This window comes from Zeugodacus cucurbitae, chromosome 2, assembly GCF_028554725.1.
Source record: "Zeugodacus cucurbitae isolate PBARC_wt_2022May chromosome 2, idZeuCucr1.2, whole genome shotgun sequence".
Taxonomy (NCBI): domain Eukaryota; kingdom Metazoa; phylum Arthropoda; class Insecta; order Diptera; family Tephritidae; genus Zeugodacus; species Zeugodacus cucurbitae.
The window spans coordinates 51,812,559-51,834,048 of NC_071667.1; the positions used below are offsets into that span (position 1 = coordinate 51,812,559).

The 21,490-nt window shown below is 33.7% G+C and overlaps 1 protein-coding gene and 1 non-coding gene across 19 annotated transcripts in view; both read right to left on the reverse strand.

Annotated features, from left to right (window-relative positions):
- The window catches only part of LOC105214245 (STE20-like serine/threonine-protein kinase), a 113,021-nt gene that overhangs the window by 51,161 nt on the left and 40,370 nt on the right, over window positions 1-21,490 (reverse strand). For 11 of the 18 annotated variants that reach the window (XM_054225365.1, XM_054225359.1, XM_054225370.1 and 8 more), the window contains exon 3: window positions 13,508-13,534. The gene's annotated coding sequence lies outside the window, so the exon portion shown is untranslated. The other 7 variants (XM_054225362.1, XM_054225360.1, XM_054225358.1 and 4 more) reach the window with 7 other exon arrangements.
- Trnas-gcu (transfer RNA serine (anticodon GCU)) lies at window positions 9,663-9,744 on the reverse strand. The gene has a single exon. It is a non-coding gene; the product is annotated as a tRNA-Ser (tRNA).

A 21,490-nucleotide genomic window follows, 5' to 3' on the forward strand; every position in this document is an offset into this window, starting at 1 on the left:
TTAAAATTTTTTTGGTACCATTAAAATTTTTTTCCAAGGTAATAATTTGGGTTGTTCTAAAAGAAATCTTAGAATGTCTATACAAGAGATGATTGTAATTTTGACACGATAAAGCCCATATTCTAACTACGATTACAATATAATTATGATACAACTTAATCTCCCAAATAAGTCATTGATTAAGGCTTTAATAAGTAACATAAATATAACAAAATTTTAGCAACTAGAGAAATATAATACAAAGCCACAAACTTGCCTTTTCAGAGAAAATTATTAATCGCAGCCTCTCTGAAGTTCACTCAGGTCTCTAACGAGTTTGGTGTTTCTCGGATTTAAGTATTGATTTGAGAGGGAAAACCTACGAGATTAGTTCTCACAAAGCAACCTAGGATCAAGTATAAAATCCTTTTAAATTTAATATTTAATTTAAATAATTTCATCAAGAAGGTAATTTTTTGTATTCCTTCGCTTTAGAAAATAAAATATTCCTGCTTTACTTTACAATAATTTATTTAGTTTAGATTTATATCTTTATAGTAAAAGCGGATAAAAAGAAACAACTATCGTCCCAGTTTGAGAATTCGAAGCGGCTCACATATGGAAGGAGCAAAATATCACATCAATATGTCAAAGTCATGAATTCTTCGTTATTCAGTTTAAAAAGAAGCTTCATATGGGACATTTCTTTAAGGGATTACATGGGTTTTGTCGAGTAAAAAATGGCCTATTATCAATACTTTTTTTTATGTAAAAAATTATTTATTTAATTCAAACTTTTTTCTGTCTTATAGATACATATTTAAAGAATAATTTCCAAAATTTTCAAAAAAAAAAAAACTAACAACTCCTACATTGTGACGTCATTTCCGGTAACCCTCGGAAAAAAGGTGCCTCCGCGTTGTCAGCATAACTCCTGACAGGATCATCCAAAATGCAAAAACAAAAATAAGTGTTTTATGGAAGACCATAAATTCGTGCTTGAACGAGAAATTGGAATTTTGGCAGACATTATTAAAAATAAGAATAAAAATTTCGGTCAAATTTGCTTGATATCTCGTTTTTTAAACAGTTGTAATTGAAAAAAAAATCCTTCGTTCAAGCACGAGTAATTTATATCTCGAACACTTGTGCAAAATTTCATCACGATCGGTTGAGTGGTTTTCGAGAAAATTTGACAACCGACTTGAAAGCACGATTCCGAGAAAAACGCGTTTAAAGTTTTGAGTAACAATTATACCTGACTTGGAGCGCACACCTTCCAAAGGCTGTATACCCGAAACTATTATTCGGATCGACTTGAAAATTTCGGATAATATTCTTGAGATGTTGTAGAAAGTAATAAGTCAAAAAACAAAAAATCGATTTTTTGAACCCACGAAACCCATGTAACCCCTTAAGTAGATAAGTTTTGATACTGGTTATTCTGGTATATGGGAAACATTTTTTTTAAATTACACTCATTGTTATTAGAGATTACTAAAGATATCCACTGGGAGAATCGTGAAAAATTATTATCGAAAAATAATGGTGAATTGAAAAAAAAAAAATTGTATATTGTTCTACCAATTCAACACTCATAATTTCCAAATAACAAATTTAAATGTGATGTCACAAAGCAATGCACTCTGGGAGATCGAATGAAATGTAATTATCCAACAGTCATCCAAAGTAAACAAACATGACAAATCGCGTTTGATTAATAAGAAAGTACTTCAACTAACAGCTGATATTACTTGACTGTAACCTTATCGGTACGATAAAGGGATGTATGTATATGGGCATACAAATTCCAAAGTGTGAATAACAAGAAATCCACTCTTTATCAAATATGCTTCGAAAACCACTTATATCAAAGCACTTTGTCGCAACAGTACTTAATGAGTCGTATCAAAAAAAAAAAACAAATAATATAATATTAATGACATCATACAACAGAAATAATTCTACAACAAAATCGTGACTTTGAAAGTGTTTGGCCAACTTAGACAAAATGGTACAAAACGTTATCAGAACACATGCTCAACACAGCTTACGTGTTCGGCAAACACGATGACGCTAAACGCTCGCCGACGCACTCATGCACAGGTAATAACGGCAGCAGAGCGTTCGCTTAGCCTTTCTTTTACTTTTTTTTGTATTTTGCTATGCGGAGGGTGGCCGTGCTCAGCAGCCAAAATAATAATAATTAGTGATTCATAGCATAAGAATGAATGGTGATTTCTACACACATTTCTGTAGATACTATATATATGTATGTATGTGTGTATAATGCATACCTAGTTGCCGTGCGGTGTGCCACGCTATGTATTACGAGTTGAAACAATTTGATAGCGACGAAAAGTTTTGACTTAGCGCTACGCTAAACGAGTGTCCATGAACTGTGGCGACGATGATTGCAGCCGAATAGCGTTCGCATGACGCTCCGCGATTTAAACGTTAAGCCTGGTGCAGTTAAAGACGTCGTTAGTGGTGTTATTGTTGTAGTTGTAGATTTCTTGAAATGCATGCAGCAGCAGCAGCGGCGGTGGTAAAGTTGTGGGTGGCGCTCACAAATGCAGTTAAGAGACAGTTTGACACACGCGAGCTTTTGAGTATTTTTTTTTTTTGATTTTTGATTTTTTAAAATTTCAAAAAATTTAAATATTTCAAAAATCAACTTGAAAACACTAAACACTTAAGCCCTGTAAGCAATCGATTACACTGCATTAATTTTTTTATTTTTCCACTATCCTTTCCTTCAGTTTTACCTCCTTTTGACTCAAGGCGTTCGGTTTGATTTTGGGGTTGGGCTCTTCACTGCGTACTTTCTACTTCAATACACTTTAATTGCCTTATTCTCCGTACACTTTACGCTGCTATAAAATTTAACAAGATGTTGCCGAAATTTCCTATGGCACTGAAGCGAGCACCGACAGACACACATACACACAATAGAATAATGCGCTTGCACACACGCACACACACAGATACTTAAAGACATGCGGTCACAGTTTTTCTTGTAGTCGCGTATTTATACAAAATATATATGTATTATATGTTTTATAAAAATAACTTTTAGCTAACACGCAAGAAGAATTTTTCATTTGAAAAGCATATATAAAGTACACATACTGTGTACGAGAGTGTGTGTGTGTGTGTGTGCACCAGGAACGAGAGCGTAAAGCGGAAAGCGTAAAGCTGTTGAGCCATCCATGCACAAGTACAAGCCGTTCCGTAACGTACGTACCCGTCTATATGGTGGACTCGTGCCGAAATCACAAATTCAAATTCAATCCAAAATATATTTATATATATATATATATAGCCAACAACAACAACAACACGAAAGCTATGCGCCTTGCTACACACACACAACTTTAGGAGGCATTTACGCTTGCACCACACGCTGTACACGCCACGAATTTTATTATAGATACACACCGATTGGATATTAAGGCAATTTTGCCGATCACTTGCTTAGCGCACACCGAAATTTCTTCTTCGAATAAAGTGAATACCTATATATTTGAGTGCAATTTTTTTTTTAATTCTTACAGCAAATTATTTACACTTAATTAGATAATAATTACAGCACTTTATAGAAAATCATTTACTTTAAGAAAATATAAAAAAAAAATCTGCTGCTATATAGTAATTTCACCGATTTTTCACACTTTACCGACTTGTCGCGAGTACCTTTCAGCCACGATGTGCTCGCGCCGTCTAAATACACACACGACGCTCAAATTGGTCGAACAGCAAAGTTTTCGAACGGTTTTCGGCTGCCATGAAGTGTACGTCCTAAAAATAAATCGGTACGATGGAATAAAATGCTTTATTTGCAGCTACGAACCACATCGGCTATACGAAATACTTTTATATGTGCAGTGGCACGGCTCTAAGGAAGAGAGCGAACGATCTGTGAACTGTGATTATGTATTATTTGTAGAACAGCATGTAGCCAGCACAAGAGAGGCACGCGCCACACACGAGTTGCGACCGAGTCGTGCCGATGCATCATGCTGAGAATTTGGAACTGTGCTGGTGCTCCACCGCCTATGTATCTTATAGATATCTGTATGTATACATCTGTATCGATCAGTAAAAATTATTTGCAGAACTAAGAAATGTACTAAATAGTAAATTTTGTATTGCTTTTGTATGTATTGTGAATGTTTAGAGGAGAGAAATACAACTCTGTGTGCACTTAATAAATAGTTTCTAACGGTTTTGCTAGTGTTGCAAGCTGTCCAGAAAAGTACAGAGTGTTTAGATTTATACACTGAATATATCTTCGGACCTTTCCTCAGAACATAAAATACTACATAGTAAAGGATTATGAGACCAGCAATAAACGGAATGCTAAGTCATCACCAAAATCTGCATTGAAGAAAGGTAGGTAAATTGGATGTTTAGAAAGCCCATTGTGACTCCACCGGGACTAGATTCCTCCACACTACCATGTCCTATCTGAACCATCTTGTGGTCTTGACAAACTTGTTCAATTAAACAAGTTTTATAAATGCGACTTCGGAGACATTGTGAAGAAAATCGTGACCGATCGTTGTCTTCCTTTTCTTGTGCAAAGCCTTGCCTCCACATAGATGTTCAGCTCCTGCAATAGTCGTTGTATGGTATCCCCAGTCAACTGGCATGCCTACCTATCAGACTCCTACTAGAGTTCTTAAGTCGTTTAAATTTCAATAAACAGCATGTGCGGCCCTTATTCCATTCAGGCCACGTTGGTCTACTTTTTGATCAAGTCAGAGATTCTTTCCACAGAGACTCGGCTATGTCTATGACGTATTTGTCGTTTAAATATCTACAAGTGGCCAGAGACATGTATATTCCCCCCTATTTGGAATTTGTTTGTAAGTGGTTTGATTTAAAAGTATGTCCTGGAACCCTTTGCTCGTTTATCGTGAAATAGTCAGATAGTCTCATTAATATCGCAAAGTATTCCTTCACTATCTTCGATGAGACTCTAAGAGGCTTTAGTTATTCAGAGTGATATATCTCCAGTAATGCCTATATCTTGCTTGCTCCTGGCATGGTATGGTATTTTTGGCCCAGAAAGGAAAATGGATCACAGAACATACATCAGTATTTTCAGCTTTCTCTCACCCCTTCTTGTTGAAAATATACGGTTCTTGACCGGATATAAATATTAACACCAATTTGATTAAGTACATTCACTTTCGTCTTCTTTTATTCATTTCTGCTTCAATAAAAGTGTTCATTATTTATTTTTATTGGAAAAATAAGCTATGAACTAACCGATTTCTAAGAATATTTTACTTCGAGATACTGTCACCCGATCTTCCCGAATGATTTCACACCAATCCTTCATTTTCGCATTTTCGAAGCAAAAATAATTAAACCAGAAAACTAAATAACACCACTAAACTCGTATTGCTCACATTGACTTTACTATGTGGATTGTCGATTTGTTCCAAAAAATTTCAATTTCATGCAGTGTAACAAAAATTAAAGCAAAAAAAGTTTCAAAAATATTTATTTGACGAAATTCTTGAAATTCTCACAGCTGCTACTTCATTTCTCATAAACAAACATGTAGATCTACATAGTATTTATACATATACAAGTACTACATAACCACAAACACGTTTTATGTGAAAACAAATAAATTATTTTAAAGCAAAAATTTGTTTGAAGAAGACACTCGAGCGTGTAGCAAAAAGCTTTTCCAAAAAATTTGCAAATTCGATTGGCTGCAAGAGAGCGCAATTGAATGAATGAAATTTGCATGACAAGACTGTATGTTGTCTGAGCAGGTTTAGCAGTTGTTGCTGGAGTGCACTTGAGAGGGTCATCATTGCTTGTTTCGTTTGTCGAGCCAATTAGGCGAAGGTGAATGAAATTATTTTTTACATTTTTTTCTGCAAAAAAATTATGAATATCTCGTGTTAAAATGTAAAATTTGTTCTTGTGATGGAAGCAAATAAATAATAACAGCTTGTTCTAGTGTAAACAAGCGGCAAAAGAACACACGCTATAATAAAAAAACAATACAAAGTGGACTTTTTCAAGGAATTCTGCGATTTGGTTTAAAAAGAAGTGACTTGATGGGAAAACTAAAAGAACCCCTAGGGTCTTGAAATAGAACTCATCCAAAATCTGTTAAAACATCAACAATAAGTAAAATGCAGCTTGTGTTTGACAGCTGATTTGACCATTAGCAGTGTTGTTAAATCACTTTTCGGCGCGTTCTTTTGGCACTCTCGTATGAAAATTTAGCAAAATGTTTAAAATTTTTGAATCTGACAAAGCGCAAATATTTAATAAACCCCTCCGCTTGAAATATAAATACCACGAATAGTTGTAAATAGTTAATGCGACACAAGTGTCTATTAAAATATTTCCAATCAATTTACGCATTTACCGGGCTTTTCCCCGGAGCTTAAGCCGTAATGCTACATTTGATTGATTCGCACTTAGTGTTATCCGCTGCCGTGCTTGTACACCAGCTGTTCTGTCAATTAAACTAGCTGCTGGGCGTTAGCAAAAACAACAACAACAACAGCAATAGTAATATTAGCAATAAACTATACAAAGCCGGAATAAATAAATAAAAACAGCGAAAAAGCGAAAAAAATACACAAAAGAAATCAGACAATTCCTTTATTTGCATTGCTGAGTGTGCTGCTGCATAACAATGAGTAACGGAGGCAAGCAAACATTGCATGAATAATAGATGAAATGAATGAAAATGTGCAGCGGCATGAAAGTGTAAAAGAAATGAACGACGCATCAACAGAAAAAACGAAATAATATTGTAAAAGAGATTAAACAATTGGCAATAAAATAATGTCGACAGCAAAGACAAACAATGGCGGGTGGTAGCAATGAAAATCTGAAATCACCGAATCACCAAAGGTATCAGCTATGGTAAAATTCATGACTGAAAAATATAATAAAAATTAAAAAAAAAAAAAAAGCTTTACTGAAATATAAAAAACATAAAAACTATATTAGGTAATAAAATAGTTAACATAATAGAATAAAATTTCACTGGTTTACGACTAATAAAGAAAGTACAGGAAAATGAAATGAAAAAAAAAAATATTTTAATGGACTAACGCAGGTATTCATAAAACATAAAATTTAATAATAATAATAAGAATGGATCTTCAAATTTTTTTTCCGAATTTTATTAAATCAAATATGTTATTTGTAATTGAAAAAAAAAATCTATAATAAAGCTAAAATAGATTTAAAAAAAAATAATAATAATAAAACAAATATTTGAAAGAGTTGTTTTAATTTTACCAGAGAAACTAGGAGAGATTTTCATTTATTTCATTTAAATTTTAGTAATTTTCATTTTCATATATTAATTTTTAGTATTTTTTTATTCAAATTTCAAAGTGTTCTAATATTTGCAACATCATAACTAATGCCTCAGCGCCTTATTGTAGGCAACGTATTTTGACTTGAACTGCAATGCGTAAAAACATTGCCTACACTTAGGAGCAAGCAGTATTTAACTAATCAAAAAATAATTGAACATTTGTAAATGTCATTTTCAAATATTCTAATGTGGATGCAACGCCTTTTCACAGTTACAATATTAAGAACCAATATGAGCGTTTTGATGTTTGAGCTGTACAAATATTGTTTATAGGATTTGAAGCATAAACTTTCTCATCCGAACATCGTTCACACTATTCGATGTAGATTATCAAGATAACAAGATATTGAGCACTGCACGAAATAAATTTCTTTCCATGAAACCATGAAATGTTGTTACAAATAGAAAACAACTCGACAAATTTGGTTAGAATTGATTTACAATTGCTGGTAAAATATGTGGATATAAAATACAATTTTTAATATTTGCCGAATTCGATTAAAATTAAATAGATATCTGGATAGACAACTTCGACCAAATCCTAAAAAAATATTTAAAATTCCTGTCATAACTCAAAATAAATTTCACGATAGAAAAACCTTCGCAAATTAATCTAAATTTTTTTCAAATCTCTTCAAAACCTAAAATAAATTAGAATTTTTGGAATGAGAAAACCTCGACAAAGTCGTCTACGATTTATTTTAAATTTATGTCTAAGCTTTTTATTTAAGCTTCCCATGTGAAGGGCTATCCAAAATTCCTTTTTTTTAACATGTCGAGAATGCGGTAGCAAGTGATTTTTAGAAATTCGAGTCGATGCAGCAGTTAGAGGAAAAAGCTGTTTGAAGCACTCAGTTGGCAGCTGGAAACATTGAACATGTTTTTCTCAATACTGATACTTTTTCAAATTTTCCTCCATGGTATCTCAAAAACGGCTTGACCGAATGACTTGAAATTTGTTTGCTCTATTATTAATCAATTATTCAAAAAACATAGATTTTAGATAGATATATGTTTATAAATGTTAATAAACTTAAGTCTCTATCTATTTACTTCTTCTTCTTGACTGGCGTTGACACCGCTTACGCGGTTATAGCCGAGTCCAAAGCAGCGCGCCACGTATCCCGCCTTCTGGCAGTTTGGCGCCAATTGGTTATTCCAAGCGAAGCCAGGTCCCTCTCCACCTGGTCCTTCCATCCGAGTGGAGGTCTCCCTCTTCCTCTGCTTCCACCAGTGGGTACTGCATCAAATACTTTCAGAGCTGGAGCACTTTCATCAATTCGAACAACATGACCTAGCCAGCGTAGCCGCTGTTTTTTTATTCGCTGGACTATGTCTATGTCGTCGAATAACACATACAGCTCATCGTTCCATCGTCTGCGGTATTCGCCGTTGCCAATGTTTAAGGGACCATAAATCTTCCGCAAAACCTTTCTCTCGAAAACTCCTAGTGCCGTCTCATCGGATGTTGACATCGTCCACGCTTCTGCACCGTAAAGTAGGACGGGAATGATGAGGGACTTGTAGAGTTTGGTTTTTGTTCGTCGAGAGAGGACTTTACTTTTCAATTGCCTAGTCCATAGTAGCATCTGTTGGCAAGAGTGATTCTGCGTTGGATTTCCAGGCTGACATTGTTATTGCAGTTGATGCTGGTTCCCAGGTAGACGAAATTATCTACAACTTCAAAGTTATGACTGTCAACAGTGACGTGGGAGCCAAGACGCGAATGCGCTGACTGTTTGTTTGACGACAGGAGATATTTCGTCTTGTCCTCGTTCACCACCAGACCCATACGCTTCGCTTCCTTATCCAGTCTGGAAAAAGCAGAACTAAAGGCGCGGGTGTTGTTTCCGATGATATCGATATCATCGATCAATATCGATTTACTGGTCGTAGAAAAAATCTAAGAAATCACTAAAAACAGGGCAACACATAGGATGAGCACCTTAAATAGAACGTGTAGTCTATAGCATGTTGTATTAAGGTGTCTTGAAATTATTTCTGGGAATTTAATACCATTACTTAAAATATTATGAAAAAACTAAAACAAAATACAACAGAAGCCGAATTCAATATATAAATTCCAAATACATAAGTAACTTTATAAATTTATTAGATGATACGATGATACATGATTAGTTCCCACTAGTGACACCAAAATATTGAGAAATATTCCAGAATTAAAGAATTTAGAATATTTAAAAATTTTACATAAATATTTTATACCCAAATGTGATTCTCCACATGAACTTTTCAAAAAAATAAAATAGTTAAACTATTTCAGCAGAAATGTGCAAAAAAGAAAACTTTGCGACGAGGATGGGATTCGAACCCACGCGTGCAGAGCACATTGGATTAGCAGTCCAACGCCTTAACCTCTCGGCCACCTCGTCACTGAAGCGGTGCTCGTGCACGCTCCCCAATTACGAGTACGTTGCTTCTAGCGCTCTGTCAACGGCTAATAATGCCGGCGGAGCATAAATGGGAAAAAAAGAATGAACTGAAGCTACAGAAGAATAAACAAAACAAAGCACATGACGCAAAGAACATCAGTTAGCTATAAAAAATGCGAAAGCAAAATGTGTGTGCAAAAATAGAAATGTTAAACGCCAACAACAAAGCGTAGCAAAACTAGTAGCAGAGTAAAAAAATGAAAAAAATCGCTTATCAAATCAACTGCTTAAATTCACAAAGAAATATCTGTATGTATATGTAAGTGTATGCGTGTGTTTTTGTAGTAGTTGTTGTTGTTGTGCGAAAACAAAGCGTCAATTGTCTGTGCAAAAATATTGAAATCTCAGTGACTTTAATAAAAATTAATTATTTAACACTATTTTTATAAGATTAATAAGATTAAATAATACCGAGCCGACAGCACAGTGTTTTAATTTTTTTGTTTTCGCGATAAAATTTGTTTCACATACAAAAATGGATTTAACCAGGCGGAAATTATTACATTTAAAACACAGCCTCCACACCTCATGCACCGCAAACGACATCACTTGCAGCCCACACACATTTTTATGTAATGCATGTAGGTATGTATAGCTACTGTGCTGGCAAAAATATTAGCACTAACATAATATTTTCTCTACATAGCTATCTTTACATTAGTTGTAGAAGACGAAGTGGTTCAGGAGAGATATGCTGATTTTGCAACATAAATTAGATCAGATGAGTTACTTCCTAAAACAGGTTTTTTACAAACTCCCTAAAAAACGTGTTTACTGTATAAAAAATGGTTAGAATATCAAAGAAAATTTCAACGAGGGAAACTTTTTGCGAGATTTTTATATATGTTTCCTGGTATCTTATCTAAGTTTTTTTAGAACCATCTTAAGAAATATATCCTTCTATAGGGGAATAACAATTTATAAATTTGGGGTATTAAGAATTGGTGTTTATTTGCTTAAATAAGTTTGATTTCTGAAATAGTGTTATTAAAACAACATTTTTCTAATAGTAATATATTATAATAATAATATATTTTTATAATATCGAACTTTGTATCTTTTTCGTGATTTTGTCCATAATGTTGAAATATCTTTCATATATTATTATATATTTGCAATATTGTAGTTATTCAGACAAACCATGAAATGAATTTCTGGAGAAAAAATCTTTGCGAATATTCGGTTACTATAGATTTCTGCCAAACCATTAAATGAATTTCTGGATAGAAAAGAGAAAAAATTTCGACAAATTCCTTCAAAAGTTGTTTCAAATTTTGGTCAGAACTTAAAAAAAAAACACTGGGTAGAAAAGCCTTCGAGAAATTTGTTAAATATTAATGTAAAAGTTCTAACAAGACTTTAAATGAATTTCTGGATAGAGAAAATTTCGAAAAAATTATCTTCCATTAATTTTAAATTTCTATCAATCACCATGTAATATTCGAATAAAGGAACTATCATATCTCATATGATTTGGATTGATAGTAGACAAGGTAATTATATAAAACAAAATTTATGTAAGTATGGGAAATGCATAGATGCTGCATTATGAAAAGATAAATTGATTTGTATTGATAGCATTTTATTTAATGTCGTTTAAAAGATAAAGTATTTGAAAAATTCCAGATTTAAATTTTTTTCAAGAAAATAGCAAATATTAACCCGTACTGCTATTTTTTACATCGACACTGTATATACATACATATATACTATATACTCTTAGCACATAATTTGAAATTTTCATTTATAAATTGCTCGTTGCGTTTTATACAAACATTGTATGCGGGCCCACATATTTGTATTTCAAGTACATACTCATAGATACGTAAATACATATTATATGTATTGTATGTATTCGGTAAGCCGCCACAGAGAGCGGAAACGCAAAGTCAAATAAATTGGCACCAATGCAAGCAATTAAACCTTTCAAATAAATTTGAAACAAAAAAAAACTAAATTAAATAAAACAGTGCTGATATCCAAATATATATCGTCAAAGGGGAAATGAAAAAAAAATTGCGAAAACACAAACCAAAGCAGCAAACAGAAAACCAAAGCAACAACAAACTGCCTGCGGCGTCACATTAATTAATGCTATTAAATATTGTTTTATAAACCGAAAAACAAAAAAAGAAACAATTTACAACGAAATTGATTCAAATGAGCGCTTCGAATTTGTGTACGAGTATATATAAACAACAGCAACAACGAAGAATTCGGTCCTCTGGCAATTGTAGAAATTTACACAACATGTGTGGCACCAGTTGCACAGCCAAATAGCTAAACATAATTAATTAATGCATATTGGGCATAATCTAATTAAAGCACATAGCAAATTTGCAATAATTATTAAATCGGTTCGAATTTTATTGGAATACAGAAGTGACAGGGTGACCCACCAAAATCATAAATTAATTGCTTTAGTTCCGGAGATTTTATGGGACTTCAGTATTTGATATTTTCAAAGACTAGAGAGTTGTATAATCTTTACTTTAGTCACTAGTCTCTGGACAGTCGCTTCATTTAAAATACAAAGCTTTCAAGCACAATTTCTTCCACCACATATAGACTGCCAATATTGCATGCAATTATTTTTTAATAATTTATTTTGTTTTTTCTTTTTTTTTAAATTCACTTGTCAGTAAAATATTTTAGCAATCAACATTTTCATATATAATCGAATGAAATCAAATAAAGAAGTCATTATTGGAATTCTATTTGCTTTAATTTGCGTTTATGCACAGAGAGCATTAGCAAAATTGAAAAATATGAAAACTTTTGCACAGATTTGCATATGATTTTATTTTTCAATACGTTAAAACCGTATGTAATTCTAGAATATATATGTATGTACATACAGACACACAGTTGTCGGTTTTTGATTCTATGCATTTATGAAATGAATTTACGCATGGCTAACATTACAGCATATTTATTGTGTGCAACTGTGCATATATACTGATACATATGTCTAGGCACTGTTATATAATATATAAAAGGATAGACATACATATATATGTATACTCATACTTATACTTAAAAATATTCATATAAATTGTGTTTATACAAAACTTGTGTCAACATATACACTCAATTTGCCATTTCTCCGATCAAAATTAAAATTGATTTGTTGAATAAAAAATCAAAATTTAAATGTATAAGAACAAGTAGTAAAGTCTTAAAATAAATTTCGCATAAATAAACAAATATTATGCAAATAATCTATCAGACTTAAGAATAACATAAAATATTTGACAACATTCATTTGCGTAAATACGAGGCCATAAAACTTTACATTTGAAGAAATCAGAAGAATGTTGAGAAAGGCTTTTACTAACGAATCCAATTAGTTTTATGACTGCTATAGCTGAGTAGATTAACAGCGTGATTACTATTTCCTGGTTCATGGATTCAAATCGCGTTTGAAGCAAACTCAAACTATATTGAAAATATTTTTTTCAAAATTCTAATGGTCCTTAGGTTAGGCAGAAGGCTCTAAGCTCAAAATAGATGCTTTTTCTTATCTCAGATTATAAATTTCTTTGTATGTTGATTATAACTAGTTTCGTTATACAGATACTAAGTCAAACAGTTCCTTAGCTTAGAAGTTAACTCTCTAGTCTCCTTTTAACAAATATTTAATATTTGCATACATTTTATTTTAATTATATTTACTATATGCATAATAAAATATTAAACTCACCACCGTTTGTAGAAAGAGTTACTGCTTCTGGAATTCAATAGAAAAATAAAAATAGATTAAAAATGCTATTTATTTATATGTAAATATATAGTGAAATGAAATTGATGACTAATAAACTATTATGGTTCACAACTCAACTCAGTTGTATTGAAATTGAAACAACTCAACTGTTAGAAATACGAATTACAACTAATATCAGTCGAAGTACCACTTATATTTTTTTACTTAATTTTACTTTTCGGTCAAGTTGAGTTGCCAAGTAAAATTGAATTGTAAACTATACAGGCATGTTCTGGAAATCGCGCGATTTGAAGTCGGATCCGAAATTACAATTCGTACGATTTTGTTTTAGATGTTCTGCAATTCGTGCGAAAACAAATAAAAGAGAATTATTGGGTTCAAAATTTTAATAATTTAAAATTAAAAAGCATTTATTAAATAAACAATGTTTTTTTATGGCTATTTATTTGTTGTGAACGATATTATTATGGTAAAATCGAAAGGCGGCATTTGAGAGACAATTCTAATCACCTGTCTGCACCGGATTCCACGTAAGTTTTGCCAAAAAGGTTTCCACTTGCCGACTTGAGATGATTTCTTTTTGTTTCAGGTTTGTTTCCAGATGTCGGTTAAGTAAGCATGCATTTTCTGAAATACTAACCTTTGGGAAGTGAAACGTCCACACCTAATTTAATAAAATTGGTGGAAAGCTTAGGTTTTTCGGTGAAGGTTCATATCAACGATCAGTTGGAAAGAATACCGATATTGTCCGAAATGGATTAAGCTTCAAATGTCTGAAGTGGATTCCAGAAACACAAAACATCATTGAATGCAAAATTTGGAATACCATTTGATAGGATGCATTGATGGCACTCATGCAGCTACGGTTAAACGATTTGTAAACGAAAATCTTTACTATTTGTTATGATATTCTTATTAATATTTATTGATATTATTTTTATGTTTTATCGTTTATCTTGCCGAATATGGAATCGGAAAATTGAAACGATTCCGATTTGCAGAACAGGGCGACAAAACGATTTGGTGATATTCGAAAAAAAAAAACAAAAACGGAACGATTTACAGAACATGTCAAACGATTTGAAAACGGAAAATGCGAAAATATTGCCCGAAAACGATTTGCAGAACATAGTAACAGTAAAATTAATTAAGCCAAAATCATATTTCTTCTTGCGAATTCAAAACACATATAGACTCAATATAAATATGTAAGAGATATAGATGTTTAGAGTATCTACTACAAGAACACTGGAACATGTTTGATTTTGAAATTTTTAGAAAAGTTCTGTAGAGTACATACTATTCATATTAGATTATTATAAATCTATTATAATCTTAAAAATCGATTGGAAATTATATTTCTTCTAAAAATAACGAATTATCATAATATCTAATCATTAATATACATTTGTCGTCGGTTCAAAAAACTTAGGAAATTGTTAAATTAAAATACCACGGGAATGAAGAGTCCAAATGTCATATTTTTATTATGTTGATATACACCCACTCCCCTGAAGATCGTTAAATATATTTTGGCTATTTTCGTTTGTTGAAAGCTCATACTTCATTGCTTTTTCGTGAGTTCTTGGCCAAAAACAATGCTATAATGATTCCACAGCCTCCATATTCACCAGATATGACTCCGTGGAACTTATTTCTATTTCCAAACATAAAAAGAACTTTAAAGGACTGTCGTTTTACAAACATACAAAAATCGCTGAAAGATTCGCTTTTGAAAAGTGTTTCGACGACCAGAAGAAGCGCTGGCGTAAGTGCATAATATCAATATGGACTATTTTAAAGGCGACAACAATAATGTAAACTATATTTTTCAAAAAAAGGTAAAAGCCTTAATATTTTTAACAGGCCACGTACGAACAATAATGATGAATGCTTTTGGAGTTAATAGTATGAGGTGAAACTAAGAAATGAACTTAATTAGTTACTAGTGTCAGATGAATATTTTATTTCAGCATTTAAACGTTTCAAAAGTCACATTTTTGCTTAGCAATTCAATGCCATTTTAGGCACTACTAATTTTTCAGATATGTGGCAATGACATTCTTAAATAGAAGCCTTTCTAATGATAACAATTGCTGTTTAACTAAAAATATCAAGCAGCAATACCAAAATCTGTTCTTAATCTTTTACTCACACTTGAATTAATGACATAGATTAATTATACAAGGACTAAACAAGTAAAGAAGGGCTAAGTTCGGGTGTAACCGAACATGTTATACTCTCGCAATTTATTTATTTAACTTTATTTATATTATACAATACACAATTTGACCCACATGTTCGTCATATATATTGTATAAAGTCCATTGAAAGTTGGAAACCATAATATTAGGTTAGAAGCACCGAGGTCCTCATGTTCGATTAATGGGGCCTTGAAAACCTATGTTCCGATTTCGGCGATTTTTAGAATGGGGCTGCCACACTATAAAGGTAGTATTTGTGCAAAGTTCTGCATCGATATCTTCACTAGTGTTTCCTTTATATATTGTAAAGTTAACGATTCAGATTGTCTTCAAAGTTCTGGTATATAGGAAGTAGGCGTGGTTGTGAAGCGATTTGGCCTATTTTCACAACATACTATTGAGATGTAAGGAAACTATTACAAACCAAGTTTCATTGAAATCGGTCGAGTAGTTCCTGAGATATGGTTTTTAACCCATAAGTGGGCGATGCCACGCCCATTTTCCATTTTGTAAAAAAATCTGAGTGCAGCTTCCATCTGCCATTTCTTGTATGAAATTTAGTGTTTCCGACGGTTTTCGTTAGTGAGTTACCCCACTTTTAGTAGTTTTCAACCTAACCTTTGTATGGGAGGTGGGCGTGGTGATTATCCGATTTCAACAAATTTCATGGTGTGTGGTGGAGTACGTAGGAGAACTAACTGCAGAAAGTTTGGTTTATATAGCTTTATTGGTTTGCGAGATATATACAAAAAAACCGATTTGGGGGCGGGGCCACGCCTACTTTCCCACAAAAATTACATCCAAATATGCCTCTTCCTAGTGCGATCCTCTGTTCCCAATTTTACTTTTATAACTTTATTTATGTTAAGTTATCCGTTGCACGGACGGACGGACAGACGGACAGACGGACAGACGGACAGACGGACATACAGACATTCGGATTTTGATTCGTCTCGCACCCTGATCATTTTGATATATATAACCCTATATCTAACTCGTTTAGTTTTATGACTTACAAACAACCGTTATATGAACAAAACTATAATACTCTCTTAGCAACTTTTGTTGCGAGAGTATAAAAATGTATGGTTGTGGCAGCCCCATTTTTTATTAAAGAAAGAAACTATTTTCTAGAAAATTTGCATCGGCATTCTTTCAAACTGAAACTTCTAACGACAGACCAATACTATTAAATTAAACCATTATGTCATTCCGCAAATATTTATATTATATTTGTTAATAAATTGACTCAAATATACAAATGTATATATTAGATTAGATATGTTAAGTTATTTGAAGTAACGTCATTTAATATAATTGCAAACTAAATTAATTTTACAATAGCGCTACACTTAAGAAGTTATAAACACGTAAACATCTATACATGCAGACATAAATTAAATTGAAATAAAATATATTAGTAACTGTAATTACAAACGCTACAATCCATTTATGCATATACATAAAGTAATAACACCACTCGAGTGATAAAATCATACAAAAGTACTTGTTAGTACATTTGTATGTAGATGTGTAAACAGCTATTCATGCGTAAATACACATGTTTAAATACCTGTAATCACAATAATAACAACAACAACACCAGTGTGGTATATTCAGCGATGACGCATACATTTATCACCTACAAAATTCATTTAAACACCTACACACAAGCAGCTATATATATGTATGTATGTATGTATGTATGTACGTATGTATGTATGTTTACACATACAGGCATGTAAATGAATTATAATGAACTCGTATGTAAGTACATATGTATTTATAAACGTCAACTCATTTCACACCTCAAAGGCAAGAAAACAGTTGAATAGGCAGTAAAAGCATGTCAACGGCGACACCAACAGCAAAATTACTAACTTACATGCTTAAATACACACATATATGTATATGCATGTGTACTTACTTAATTATAAGCTTGCATACATACATATAATATACATATAAGTTATATTGCTTGTGGAGAACAATTTTTCCTTCCACAAATTCACAGTAACATTGCGCTCATCATAAATGTCAAAATCAGCGTCAACGTCGACGTCAGCCGCCAACGGCTTTGTAAATGGCAAATGGCTCACGTCATTCATGAAAAATGTTGCTCTTACTGTTGCTGCTGCTGCTGCAGTCATCAAATGTTTTAAAGCGCAAAAGCAAGAACGGGCGGAAAAGGCGCAAAAGCAAACGTTGTTGCAACATTATAATGAGAATAATTAAATTTCATTCAAATGGCAGGCTGAAAAGGCAGGTGCGCCTGACTGCTGGAAGGTAGCAGCTGCACTGTGTTGTAAGGTGTAAAGCAAGCGCGCATTCATTCATGCAACGGCTTGCAACTACAACAACATACACATACATGCATACAAGACAGTTCATTAGTTGTGAGTTAGTCAATCAGTCAGTCAACTCGGCAACCGCACCACTGCCAGACGCCTGAGCACTTATGCAAATAAGCATATATATACATGTGTATATATACTTTGAAGTGCACATCAGTCAGTTAATTAAGCATAGAAAATTGTGCAGTGCAAATTAACATTTTCCATTCATGCCACAAATGAACTAACACACACACACGCAAGCGCGTACTCACGTATTCACTACTGGCAGCTACGCGCTGTCGGTAAAACTTTATCCGCATTTTCCATACAAAAGAGAAATTAATATGAAATGCGGTGAAAGAAAAATGCGCAGAAAATATGAAAAATATTGAAATTAAATTCTGACGCTCACGCTTATAATAATAATGCAACAGCACACAGCACGCAGCACGGCAGCAGACAGACAGTGCAAAGTTCACGCAATTGCTATTTTCATATACGTTGCGGGGCATTACGTGACAGATGCCCGACGCGCAAGCAACGTTTATGGCGTATTTCACACCTCGACAGGCAGAGAGCACAGTGATTGCAATGCGCGCTTAACTATTGTTATTGTTGTAACGCGTCTGAGTGATTAAACATCATCATTAGCTAGAGCATCATATGATTATCACGAAATCATATGATAATTATAACATCAACACAATCATCATAACATCATGTGATCATCATCATATGATCATTACCATCTCAAAAATCATAATCACATGATTCCTCTCTGCCCATATACTTTAGCATAACCTCAAACACCATCATTATCATCATCATCATAATCATACTCAACGCGTTATTAACGCGCACGTCACAACTACGTAGACACACAACCACAGCCGGAGGAGACCAGCTGCTGTGGCAGCAGCAGCAGCAGCAGCAGTCAGTCAGTCAGTGGTCGCGTTTTAACTGCAAGCATTGCCCAGCGACCGCATGAAAAAGTTCGCTTGCACGTTTATAGTTCAAGGTAGTCTAGCGTGCGGTGTATTCTTTCAGTCATTTCCGCTTGACATCCTACAACCAGCAGCTGGCTTAAAGCGTTCAAGCGCATACATACACCTACATACAGTAGCGTGCATCGTACATACGCCAACACAGCAAAGTAGAAAAGTACAAGCATGTAGTGCCGGTGGCAGTGAACGCTGAAAAAAATCCACAGTGGTGTGGTGATTGTTGCGTGCGAAATTCAATTGATTTCAAACTCTATTACAATCAAGTTTTTATTTGGTTTTTAACAAACCCGCCTGGAGGAAAGGTGAGTATTGAATTTCAATCGCGAGAATTTGTGGTAGTTAAAGTTGGTAATAATTTCGCCTATAACGATTGCCAATAACGGTTTAGTAAATTCGAACCCAATCGAAAGCGGTTTTTAATGTGACAGACGTAACCGTAGTCTGAAACTATTGATGGACATTCCAAGCTAAAGTTTTTCTTTCGGATTTGGTTCCTGAACTAGGATATACATTCCTCTGTTATTTTCTAATTAAAATTTATTGATTACCAATAACAAGCGAATGGATTTGACAAGGGTTCGTTTAATGATTTCGTCCGAGATCGGCTTTAAATATCACAGAGGTGTGGCTTAACATTGCTCATAATAATCGTCTCTCAAATGACTCCATTTATATAATTCGTATTCGACTCGCCACTTCTCAGATTGTTAATATTGATTTTGGATCTCTTGATGTCAGATATATTGCCATTAAACTATTTATGAAAGAAACAAGAAGATTGGTAATAACTTTTGAATAATGTGTAGCAAATTATTAATTCGACTCTATTTAATTATGCCAGCTTTTTACGCCTTTCCTCACTTACGACTTTATTGCGAGTCAAAGACGGCTTTGGTACAATTTGAAAGTTGAATCTAACATCCAAATTCCCGCTGAGATAGTGGTATTCTGTACCAAAGCAATACATAATATATAACAGTTTTTAGATACTCTGGCACTATCCAGAAGCCTCCTTATAGCCTATTCGCAAAGCCAAATTAATTCAATACATTAAGATTATATTTGAGAAACCGGTTTTTGCCTTTCGCACAGCCTACACGATTAACGAACAGTTGTTATACATACATATGTATATGTTCCTAAGAAGTTGGTAAGTTTCATCAGCTGATTGCTATTTTATCAATAAACCCATTCAAATAGTTTCAACTCGATTGGTATTCGATTAAACATTAATGTAGTAAGCTTTTTCTTTTGTATGGGAAATCGATCTAAATCAGCGCTTTAATCGAGCAAAGGTCTGTAAATTGATCAATGAACTCCTGTGCGAAATGGCTATTAAGGTACTTCCGGAATTTGGTTTAAATGTTTTTAATCTAATAGATAGATAGGTAGGAGTGCAGCCACATAATTTTATGAGCTCAATTAGCACTAGATGTGTCATTTTGATACACAAATCGCAGACGTTATAGGTCTGCGATAGGGCTGGACATTCACAGAGAAAGTGGAAAATTGTTTCCTTAAACCCCTCTAGTTCACAGCCTCGGCAAATTTTAATGTAAGGTATGCCAATTTTCATTGCATGTTCTCCAAATGGCCAATGGCCCGTTATAGTAGTTGTAAGTCTGAAAATACTTTTATAATAACTTTCTTAAGATTACCAACAGCATATTAAATATTTCTTTGAAATATAAAGTAAGTCTATTGGAGAAAACACAGAAGATATACAGGATAACGAATACTTCTGTCTTGAGGCATGAGGCTTTTCACTCACTTAAGGATAGACTAAGCTTTTATTTCAAATAGGCAAGTCCTACTACGAGAACGTATATCCAATTAGCGACTCGGAAGAGATATCTCGATTATCAATTGTGAAGAAATACTCGGTTATATTGTAGCAATAATTGAGAAATTGAATAATTTTAGGGCTTTGCGGCTAGTATCAGAACTAACCAGAACAAAACTTAAAATTCCTCTTATTTTTTACTTCTAAAATTATATTTTATACTCTTAAAATTACTTTAAGACCTACACAGCGCATTTAAATGTTCCCGTTACTTGCAACCTTTACTGTTATGCGTTTACTTTTATTTCGCTTGTTGCTGAGTAAATGCGACAGAGCCAACCACACACTCATGCAAACCACGTTTTTTGAAGCTAAAGTGTTTGCAGCACCAAAATACAAAAGTGCCTGCACTCTCATAAAGCCCACACAGACCCACTGACACAGCGCGAACACTTGGTCCACCCACGCGCACACTACGGCAAGTACGAGTACATATGTATGTATGCGTGTCGTGGATTTCCATACGCAACAAAGCGAATTCACTTAAGTAACGTGAAGTGGAAAAGTTTTCTGCTTCGGTGTTGCATGTGCACTTGCCTGACTGGTTGGTTTGGCGAGTTAGCGACCGTGGACGA